The 11,953-nt window shown below is 37.3% G+C and overlaps 1 pseudogene; it reads left to right on the top strand.

The window, feature by feature from the left end:
* Nucleotides 1-10,233: 10,233 nt before the first annotated feature.
* On the top strand, nucleotides 10,234-11,161 carry LOC143671310 (mediator of RNA polymerase II transcription subunit 27 pseudogene; annotated as a pseudogene).
* The last annotated feature ends 792 nt before the right edge of the window (nucleotides 11,162-11,953 follow it).

Genomic DNA, 11,953 nt, shown 5'->3' on the forward strand with positions numbered 1-11,953 from the left:
ATCAAATCCAACCACACAGTAAAAGAATTATACATCATGACAAAGTGGGGTTCATACAAGGAATGCAAGGATGGCTCAACACTAGAAAATCAGTTGAAGTAATACAGCACATTAACAATTCAAAAGGGGAAAATCACGTAAGCATCTCAATTGATGCTGAAAATGCATCCCACAAAATTGAACATCCTTTTATGATAAAAACACTTCAAAAGATAGGAATCAAAGGTAACTTCCTCAATATGATAAAAGGCATATATGAAAAACTGATAGCTAGCATTGTACTCAATGGAGAGAGACTGAAAGCATTCCCCTAAGATCAGGAATGGAGACAAGGATGCCCACTGCCACCACTACTGTTCAACACTGTACTAGAACTTCTAGCTAGAGTAATCAGGAAGAAAAAACAAATAAAAGGTATCCAATTTGGAAAAGTGGAAGTAAAACTTTCATTATTTGCAGATGACATGATACTATATTTGGAAAATCCTGAGAAATCAACAAAAAAGTTACTTGAGCTAATAAAAAAATTCAGCAAGGTGGTAGAATATATAATTAATGTGCAAAAATCAGTAATATTTCTATACACAAGCAATGACCTAACTGAGGAGTTAGTTAAGGAAAAAATTCCATTCAAAATAGCAACTATAAGAATCAAATACTTAGGAATGAATTTAAATAGGGATGTAAAGGACTTGTACACAGAAAAATGCATAGCAATGTTAAAAGAAATCAAAAAAGATCTAAATGGGTAGAAAGGCATCCCCTGCTCATGGATAGGTAGGTTAAATATAGTTAAGATGTCAATTCTACCCAAATTGATCTACAGATTCAAAACAGTACCAATCAAAACTCCAACAACCTACTTTGAAGGCTTGGAAAAGCTAGTTACCAAATTATTCTGGAAGGGAAAGAGATTCCAAATAGCTAAAAAGCATCCCTAAAAAAGAATGAAGTGGGAGGATTAATACTTTCTAGTTTTAAACTTATCATAAAGCCACAGTGGTCTTTTTTAGGGTCATAAAGCCCTAAAAAAGAATGAAGTGGGAGGATTAATACTTTCTAGTTTTAAACTTATCATAAAGCCACAGTGGTCAAACAGCATGCTGGCACAAAGATAGAAGTATTGACCAATGGAATTGAATTGAGAGTGCAGAAACAGAATACCAAATTTATGGTCAATTGATTTCTAACAAGGCACCCAAACCCACTGAACTGGAACCAAATAATCTTCTCAATGAATGGGCATGGGAAAATTGAATATCAATAGATAATGAAACAGGACCTTAACTTATACCCTATACAAAAAAATTTGACTCAATGTGGATCGAACACCTAAATATAATAAATAATACCATGAAACTTCTGGGAAAAATGTAGGGAAACACCTTCAAGACCTAGTAATAGGAGATAGCTTCTTAAACTTTACACCCAAAGCACAAGCAATAAAAGAAAAAAATAGATAAATGGGAATTCCTCAAAATAAATGCCTGTGCAACTCAAAAGACTTTCTAAACAAAAAAGGTGAAAAGCCAAACAACTCAATGGGAGAAAATATTTGGAAATCACACATCAGACAAAGGTTTGATATCCTGAATACATAAAAAAAATCATGCAACTCAACAACAAAAGAACAACCCAATTATAAAATGGGCTAAAGATATGAATCTGCATTTTTCTGAAGAGCTACTACAGATAGCTTAAAAGCACATGAAGAGATGTTCATTTTCATTAGCTATAAGGGAAATGCAGTTCAAGACTACAATGAAATACTACCTCACACCTATAAGAATTGCTGCTATTAAACAAACAGGAAACCACAATGTTGTAGATGAGATGGAGAAATTGGGACTTTTATCCGTTGTTGGTGGGAATGTATAATGGTACAGTCATTATGGAAGACACTTTGGCAGTTCTCAGGAAACTAAATATCAAGTTGTTTTATTACCTGGCAATAGCACTAGTCAGTATGTACCCAGAAGAGTTGAAACCAGTGACACAAACAGACATTTGCACACTGATGTTCATAGCAGCATTACCCACAATCGCCAAAAAATGGAAACAAGTCAAGTGCCCAATAACAAACAAGTGGATTAACAAAATATGGTATATATATATATATGATGGAATATTATGCAGTAGTAAATAATGAAATGGCGTCCTGAAGCACATGAAAAAATGAATGAGCCTTGAGGACATAATGCTGAGTGAAATAAGCCAGACACAAAAGGATATATACTGTATGTTCTAGTTTGCTAGCTGCCGGAATGCAACACACCAGAGACAGATTGGCTTTTAATAAAAGGGGATTTATTTTGTTTGTTCTTCAGAGGAAAGGCAGCTAACTTTCCACTGAGGTTCTTTCTTATGTGGAAGGCACAGGATGGTCTCTGCTGGTCTTCTCTCCAGGCCCCTGGGTTCCAACAACGTTCCCCGGGGTGACTTCTTTCTGCATCTCCAAAGGCCTGGGCTGAGCTGCAAGTGCTGAGATGAGGAATGCCGAGCTGCTTAGCTGTGTGTTTATTCATTATCTTTCTCTTGGGAATAATGAAATTATCTAAAATTGAAAGTGTTGATGTACTATGGACTTTGATATTATACATGATGCCTAATGAATGCATGTGGCTGACGGATGCACTGAGTAGATTGGTGAATGATGGTGTATACATATGATCGAATATTGTGCTGCTACAAAAAGGAACAAAGCTGTGAGATGTGCAACATTGTGAATGAACCTGTGGTACATTTGGTAAGGCATAATAAGCCAAAAGCAAAAGAGCAATTATTGTATGGTCTCATTTAGAAAATGCTTATAAGAAAACAGGGGCTTAAATTGTAAGCTCTTGTAACAGTCACATTTTGTCCAAAGTGGTAATTATTATTTCTGGATTTTTATACGCTGTTTTATATATATATATATAACCTGGCACTCAGAGATAATAATGAAGGCAATCAGGTCAGGATTAAAGTAATTCAGAACACAGGGGTGAGGAAGACATAGTCTGCATTTTAGAAGCTCACCTACTCTGAGACCAAAGGAAGGAAAGTTTATTTTTCCAGAACTTAAATTTTATGTAGTACATAATCTAGCTCAACCTGTCTAGATAGCCCATGTAAACAATCAAAACACAGAGGGCCCAAATATATAAGATTCTACAAAGTTCCATGCGCTAGGGTAACTTTCTAGAAGCCTACAACCTCCAGATGAATCCCTGGACCAGAAAAGTCCTGAAATCTAGAGGGTCCAGCCTCTCCAGAACATCAGATAGTTCCATCTCCTTATCCCATATTAGTGACAGACCCTTCCAACATGAAAAAGTTAGAATGGCCATAGCCCAAATACCCTTAAAGAGAGGAATAGAAAGATCAAAGGTGATGGTGGAGTTATACAGAGAAGGTCGGGTTTAACAAGCGAAAATTATTGCTGAATCATTATATTGATTTTTTTTAGTCTCCAGTATCTTAGAGCAGCTAGAAGCAAAAACCTAAAATTGTGGAATTGTAATGCATACCGAACTCTGAAATCTGTTCTACAACTAATTGTTCTGCTGTGATTTGAAATGTATTGCTTTTTTTTGTATATATGTTATGTTTTTCATGAAAAAAGTCTGTTTTGATGATAAAAAAGGATTTATTCCTTCTAGCCTTCTATGTTCTGGAACAGCTAGAAGGAAAAATCTGAGATGATGGCATAGTAGCCCATGACAGACTCTGGGATCTGTCCTGTAACTACTTGTTCAAGAGTGCTTTTTTCATTCTTTGCTTTGTATGTATGTTATATAATACAATAAAAAAGAAAAACATAGGATAGTACAGCACTGTGAACCATATTAAAAGAAAAAACAAAAACAGGGAGGCCAGAATAAAAATGAGGGCCTTTAATCCTATATAGCTTAATGCAATGTCTGGATATATCCCAGAATATACTAAGCAGATAATCAAAAAGTATTGGCAGTATTCCTTAAGGGATGGGAGAAAAATTATAAACTATTAAACTTTACCACGGGGAAACCCCTGACACTGTGTCAAACATTAGGGACACCCAAATCAATAGTCCAAGCCCTTGATCTTGAGGCTTGCTGTTGTGAAGCTTATGTATGTAGTGGGAAAACTTAGCCTACCTATATGTGTGCCTAAGAGTCACCTCCAGAGGACCTCTTTTTTTGTTCAGATGTGGCCTCCCTCTTTCTACGTCCAACTCTACAAGTGAAATTATTTCCCTCCCCTCTATGTGGGACAAGACATCCAGGTGTGAAAGTCTCCCTGGCGGTGTGGGAGATGACTCCCAGGGATGACTCTGGCTGTGGTACCATGGGATCAACAATTCCATCCTGCCCAAAAGGGGGAAAAGAAGTGGAACAAATAAAGTATCAGTGGCTGAGAGAGTTCAAATGGAGTCAAGAGGTTACTCTGGAGGACGCTCTTACACATGCTTCAACTAGACATTGCTACTATCATAACTTTTCAAATCCCAACCAAAACATCCCTGCAAATCCTAAAGAACATGAGGGCAATATATAAGGTTCTACAAAGGTTCCATGCACTAGGGTAACCTTCCAGAAACCTACAACCTCCAGATGGGTCCCTTCACCAGATAAATCCTGAAATTTAGAGGGGCCAGCCTTTCCAGTACATCAGCTAGTTCCATCTCCCTACCCTTTATTATTTACCACCCTTCCAACATGAAAAAGTTAGAATGGGCATAGCCCAAATACCACTAAGTGGTGGAAGAAAAATCAAAGATGATGGTGGAGTTATACTGAGAAGGTAGGGTTTAACAAATGAGTATGATTGCTGAATCATTATATTGATATTTATTTTAGTCTCCAGTAGCCTAGAACAGCTGGGAGTAAAAACGTAAAATTGTGAAATTGTAACCCATACCAAACTCTGAAATATGTTCTACAACTAATTGTTGTACTGTGCTTTGAAATTTATTGCCTTTTTTTATATATGTTATTTTTCACAAAAAAGAAAGAAAGTGATGATAAAAAAAAACATATATATATATATTCTTTCTAGCCCCGATGTTCTGGAGCAGCTAGAAAGAAAAATCTGAGATGATGGTTTAGTAGCCCTTGATTAACTCTGGGATTTTTCCTGTTACTACTTGTTGAAGAGTGCTTTGAAAACTATTGCTTTTTTCATTCTTTGCTTTGTATGTATGTTATATTATGCAATAAAAAAGCTTTAAAAATAAAGGAACAAAAGAAAGAAGTAAGAGTGGAAATCAAGGAATTGAATGTTTGCTTGGAAGAGCCAGAGAATGAACAGCAAACTAACCCCAAAGCAAACAAATGGAAAGAAATAATGAAAATTAGAACAGAAGTAAATGAAATTGAGAACATGAAAACAATCAAGAAAATCAACAAAACCAGAAGTTGGTTCTTTGAGAAAATCAATAAAATTTATGGACCCTTAGCTTGGTTGAGAAAAAAAAGAGAGAGAGGATACAAATAAATAAAATCAGAACTGGAAAAGGAGACATAACCACTGACCCTACAGAAATAAAGGAAATAATGAGAGAATACTGTGTGCATCTATATGCTAATAACTAGACAATGTAGACGAGAGGCACAATTTCCTAGAAAGGAATGAACAACCAACATTGACTCGAGAAGAAATAGATGACCTCAACAAACCAATCACAGGTAAAGAGATTGAATCGGTCATCAAGTAGCTCCAGAAAAAGAAAAGTCCAGGGCCAGATGGTTTCACATGCGAATTCTACCAAGCATTCAAGAAAGAATTAGTACCAATCCTCCTCAAACTCTTCAAAAAAATTGAAGCAGGAACACTATCTAACTCATTTTATGAAGCCAACATCACCTAATACAAAAGCAGACAAAAATACTACAAGAAAGGAAAATTAAAGGCCAATCGCTCTAATGAATATAGATGCAAAAATCCTCAACAAAATACTTGCAAATTGAATCCAGGAGCACATTAAAAGAATTATACACCATGACCAAACAGGACTTATTCCAGCTACACCAGGATAGCTCAACATGAGAAAATCAATTAATGTGATACACCATATCAACAAATCAAAGCAGAAAAACCACATGATCATCTTGATTGATGCAGAAAAGGCATCTGACAAAGTTCAACATCCTTTCTTGCTGAAAACACTCAAAGGATTGGAAAAGAAGGGATCTTCCTCAACATGATAAAAGAAATATATGAAAAACCCACAACTAACATCATCCTCAATGGGGGAAAACTGAATGATTTACCTCTAACATCAGGAATGCCCACTGTCACCATTGTTATTTAACATTGTGCTGGAAATTCTAGCCAGAGCAATTAGACAAGAAAAAGAAATTAAAGGCATCCAAATTGGAAAGGAAGAAGTAAAACTCTCACTATTTGCAGATGATATGATACTATATATTGAAAACCCTGAAAAATCTACAGCAAATCTATTAAGCTAATAAATGAGTACAGCAAAGTAGCAAGGTAGAAGATCAACACCCAAAATTCAGTTGTGTTTCTATACACTAATAATGAGCAATCTGAGAAGGAAATCAACAACAAAAAAATTCCATTTTCAATAGCAACCAAAAGAATCAAATATTTAAGAATAAATTTGACTAAGTATACACAAGACCTATACACAGAAAACTAAAAGATATTGCTAAAAGAAATAATGGTAGTCCTAAATAAATGAATGGCATACCATATTCATGGATTGGAAGACTAAATATAGTTAAGATGTCAATTCTACCCAAATTGGTTTATAGATTAAATGCAATACCGGTTAAAATCCCAAAAACTTACTTTTCAGAAATAGAGAAACCTATAGCCAAATATATTTGGAAGGGAAATTTACCCTGAATAGCTAAAAATATGTTGAGAAGGAAAAATGAAGTGGGAAGTCTCACACTACTTTACTTTAAAGCATATTATGAAGCTACAGTGGTCAAAACAGCATGGTACTGGCACAAAGATAGAACTATTGACCAATTGACTTGAATTGAGTGTTCAGAAATAGACCCTCTTTATCTATGGACAATTGATGTTTGATAAGGATGTCAAACCAACCCACCTGGGACAAAGAGCAGCCTCTTCAATAAATGGTGATTGGAGAACTTGATATCCATATGCAAAAGAATGAAAGAGGATCCATATCTCACATGCTATACAAAAATTAACTCAAAGTGAATCAAAGACCTACATGATAGAGCTAAGACCATAAAACTTTTAGAAGAAAATGTAGGGAAATATCTTATAAATCTTGTAATAGGATGTGATTTTCTAGACCTTATGCCCAAAGCACGAGCATTGAAAAAAGAAATTCCTCAAAATTAAACACTTTTGTGCATCAAAGAACTTTGACAAGAAAGTAAAAAGGCAGCCTAAGCAATGGGAGACAATATTTGGAAACCACATATCAGATAAGGGTTTAGTATCCAGAATATATAAAGAGATTCTTGAACTCAACAATGAAAAGACAAACAACCCAAATTAAAAATGGACAAAAGACATGAACAGATACTTCTCAGAAGATGAAATACAAATGGCTGAAAGGCACATGAAAAGATGCTCAACTTCACTGTCTATTAGGGAAATGCAAATAAAAACCACAATGAGATATCACCTGACACCCAGTAGAATGGCCATTATCAAAATAAAAAAGAAGAAGAAGAAGCAGAAAATTACAAATGCTGAAGAGAACGTAGAGAAAGGGGCACACTAATCTACTGTTGGTGGGAATGTAAAATGGTGCAACTGCTCTGGAAGGCAGTTTGCCTGTTCCTCAGTAAGCTAAGTATAGAATTGACATATGATCCAGCAATCCCATTACTGGGTATATATTCTGAAGACCTGAGGCCAAGGACACAAGTGAACATTTGTACACCAATGTTCATAGCAGCATTATTTACAATTCCCAAGAGATGGAAACAGCCCAAATGTCCATCAATGGATGAGCGGTTAAACAAGCTGTGGTAGATACATACAATAGAATATTACATTCTTACATTCTGTAAGACAGAATAAAGTCATGAAGCATGTAACAACATGGACAAATCTTGAGGACAATATGCTGAGTGAAATTAGCCAGAAACAAAAGGACAAATATCGTATGGCCTCACTAATATGAACTAACATTAATGAGTGAACTTTGAGAATTAAAGTTGAGAACACAGGTTATCAGGAGATAGAAATAGGGTAGAGATTAGCCAACTGGTACTAAAGGAATAGAGATTGTGCAACAGGACTGATTGTAAAACTTCAGAAATGGATAGCACAATACAACCTGATTGTGGCACAATATTATAAGTACACTGAATGAAGCTGAATGTAAGAATGATAGAGGGAGAAGGCTGGGGGCACATATGAAACAGAAGGAAAGATAGAGGATAAAGACTGAGATGGTATCATTTAGGAAGGCCTAGAGTGGACAATGATCGTGATTAAATGTATAAATAAAAGAACATTTTTTATTAGGGAGAACAAAGGAATGTCAGCATTGCAGGGTGTTGAAAATAGATGGTATATGGGTGGGGGGAGGAAGTACATTCAATGCAACCTAGGTTCTATAGTCAACAGTAACATTGTAATATGCTTCCACTGAATGTAACAAAGGCACTATGCCAAAACTAAATGTCAATAGGCAGAGGCATGGGGAGGGGTGTGGATTCTTTGTGGAAGAAAAGGAAATGTCTTCAAATAGATGATGATGATGAAGGCATGTCTATAAAATTAGGTTGGATTGTATGATGTGTGAGTAAAACTGTTTGAAAATCAACAAAGAGGGGCGGGCATTGGTGGCTAAGTGGCAGAGTCCTCGCCTGCCATGCCGGAGACCCAGGTTCGGTTCCCATGTGAAAAAATAAATAAATAACAGAGAGAAGTGTTGGAGACAATGTGGAAAATGAGCGATACCTATTCACTGTCAGTAGGGAAATGAGAGGTGCAGTCCCTCGGAGGGCAGTGTGGTGGTTCCACAGGAGTCTAGGGGTTGGGTTGCCATATGATCCTGAAAACCCATTGCTTGGTATATCTGGAGGAACTGAGTGTGTGGACATGAATGGACATTTGCACACTGGTGTTTATGGTGGCAGTGTTCTTGATCCACAATGAATGGTGGTGGCCTAAGGGTACAACAACTGAGGAATGGAAAGGGGAACTATGGTGCATACATACAATGGACTACTGAGCAGCCACAAGAAGGAACGAAGTTGTGAGGTATGCAACTAGATGAATGAAACTGAAGAGCTGTACATTGAATAAAATGTCAGGAAAAATTAAGACAAATATTATCATTCCTCAATCATATGGACTAACTATAATATAAATACTTGGTGGACTCCCTGGCGGCATGGGAGATGACTCCCAGGGATAAGTCTGACCCTGGCACCAGGGAATCAACAATGCCATCCTGACAAAAAGCAGGAAAAGAAGTGTAACAAATAAGGTATCAGTGGCTGAGAGTTCAAATAGAGTCAAGAGGTTACTTTGGAGGTCACTCTTATGCAAGCTTCAGTTGGACATTGCTACTATCATAACTTGCCAAACCCCAACCAAAATCATTCCTGCCAGTCTTAAAGAACACCTAGGTATTATATAAGATTCTACAAAAGTTCCATGCACTAGGGTAACTTTCCAGACACCTACAACCTCCAGATGGGTCCCAGGACCAGATAAGACCTAAAATGCAGAGGGCCCAGCCCTTCCAGAACATCAACTAGTTCCACCCCCATCCCATATTATCAACAGCCTCTTCCAACATGAAAAAGTTAGAATGGCTAAATACCCCTAAAGAGTGAGAGAAAGATCAAAGATGATGGTGGAGATATACAGAGAAGGTCAGGTTTAATAAATGAGTATGAGTGCTGAATCAGTATATCGATATTTCTTTTAATCTCCAGTACCTTAGAGCAGCTAGAAATAAAAACCTGAAATTGTGGAACTGTAACCCATACCAGACTCTGAAATCTGTTCTACAGCTAATTGTTGCAATGTACTTGGAAATTTATTGCTTTTTAATATATGCTATGTTTGCACAAAAAAAGAAAAATGAGAGAAGGAAGAGTATAATAAAGAGGATGGGATTTAGGAAATTAATATGACTGCTGAATCAATATATTGATATTTCTTTTGGTCTCCAGTGTCTTGGAGCAGCTAGAAGAAAAAAATGAAAAATCATGGCATTGTAACCCATACCAAACTTTAAAATCTCTTGTATAACCACCTGTTAAAATGTACTTGGAAGCCTTTGACAGTGGCAGCATGGCAGACATGCCAAGTGTAGGGGTGAATCTGGAAACTTTTGCCCAGGCCAACAGTGCCATTCAGGTTTTGTGCTCCAGCATGAGCAGGGTATTCAACTGCCTGAAGGATGGCATGTGAAACAAGGAGACACTGGAGGGCCAGGAGAAAGCCTTCATTGTGCACTTCCAGGACAACTTGCATTCAGTCAACCAGGACCTCAATGAGCTGGAACATCTGAGCAATTTGGTAGGCAAGCCATCTGAGAACCATCCTCTCCAGAACAGTGAGCTATTAAGCCTGGATCCTGTGCAAGACAAAACTCCTCTCCATAGTCAACCTTCAAGCATACAAGTGGTCAAACAAGTTGCGGTACCATGCAGGTCTAGCATCTGGCTTTTTGAATCAGCGTAATTGAAACGTTCTGCTAACCAAATGGGAGTGTCTGCTAAACGTAGACCAAAGGCTCACCCATGAATCATGTCTTACCATAACCTCAATATGTTGATGATGTGATTAGCCGCATTGACAGGATGTTTCCTGAAATGTCAATCCACTCATCCAGACCCAATGAAACATCAACACTGCTTCTGGTGACCTTGGGAAAAGTGTTGAAAGTGATTATCATCATTTGGAACCTATTTATTGATCAAACAATAGTAAAGAAGTATAATGAAAACATCTACACAGAAGACTGTAAGCTTGATATATGGTCCAAATGCAAATATCAAGTGTTCCAGTAGACCGTGCCACTATTGCCTTGCTCCACTATCAGCTGCCCCAGATGCCAGATGTCATGGTCAGATCCTTCATGACCTGGTTAAGAAGCTGCATAAAGCTGTTTCAGGCCCCATGCCAGCACTGTGGAAAGTTTCTGCAAGATGGTCTTCCCCCGACATGGAGAGATTTTCGAATGCTTGAAGCCTTCCATAACACCTGCCAACAATAATCCCCATTCACACCCCCAGTCCCATTTCTGGCCCAAAGATGACATGCAGTCCCTCTCCCAACACCTTCCCAAACAAGCCCTAACTAATATTGATGACTCAAACAATTCATCACCACTCAGATATCAGTAAAGCTATTCTCTTCTTTTCATATAACATTGTATAGTATAAGAAGGCTAAGCCTCTTAAAAAGCAGATTCCATCTCTGTGGTTGATGGGACTAATTATATACTTCAGCCAACTTATAGACATCTTATATCAGAACATATGATGGTCAGGTTCCTGTGTCAACTTGGCCAGGTAGTGGTGCCCAGTTGTCTGGTTGGGCAAGCGCTGGCCTTTCTGTTGTTGTGAGGACATTTCATGAACTTAAATCATGACCATGATGGCTGCATTTGCAATCAGCCAAGGGGAGTGTCTTCTGCAATGAGTGTTGCTTAATCTAATCACAAGAAGTCTTTTAAGGAGGATTCAGAAGAGACAATCACTTTTCCTGCTTCAGCCAGCCAGCCTCTCCTGAGAGTTCATTGAAGACCTTCATTGGCCTGCCAGCTCAAGGCCTGCCCTACAGATCTTGGACTCTATATCCCCATGGTTACGTGAGACACTTTTTTTTTTAAATAGAATTTATTGAATACCAAAGTGAATTAAATACATTAAAAAATGTTTTTCTTATCAGTATTGTCACATAATGAAGACAGTTTAAAGCACTTCAAAAATTTAAAATCATGTTCCACAACAAAATAAAGCCTAGTAGTGTTATAAAAGTATTAATTTATACTAAATTACATATG

The sequence above is a fragment of the Tamandua tetradactyla genome, chromosome X, assembly GCF_023851605.1.
Source record: "Tamandua tetradactyla isolate mTamTet1 chromosome X, mTamTet1.pri, whole genome shotgun sequence".
NCBI classification, from domain to species: domain Eukaryota; kingdom Metazoa; phylum Chordata; class Mammalia; order Pilosa; family Myrmecophagidae; genus Tamandua; species Tamandua tetradactyla.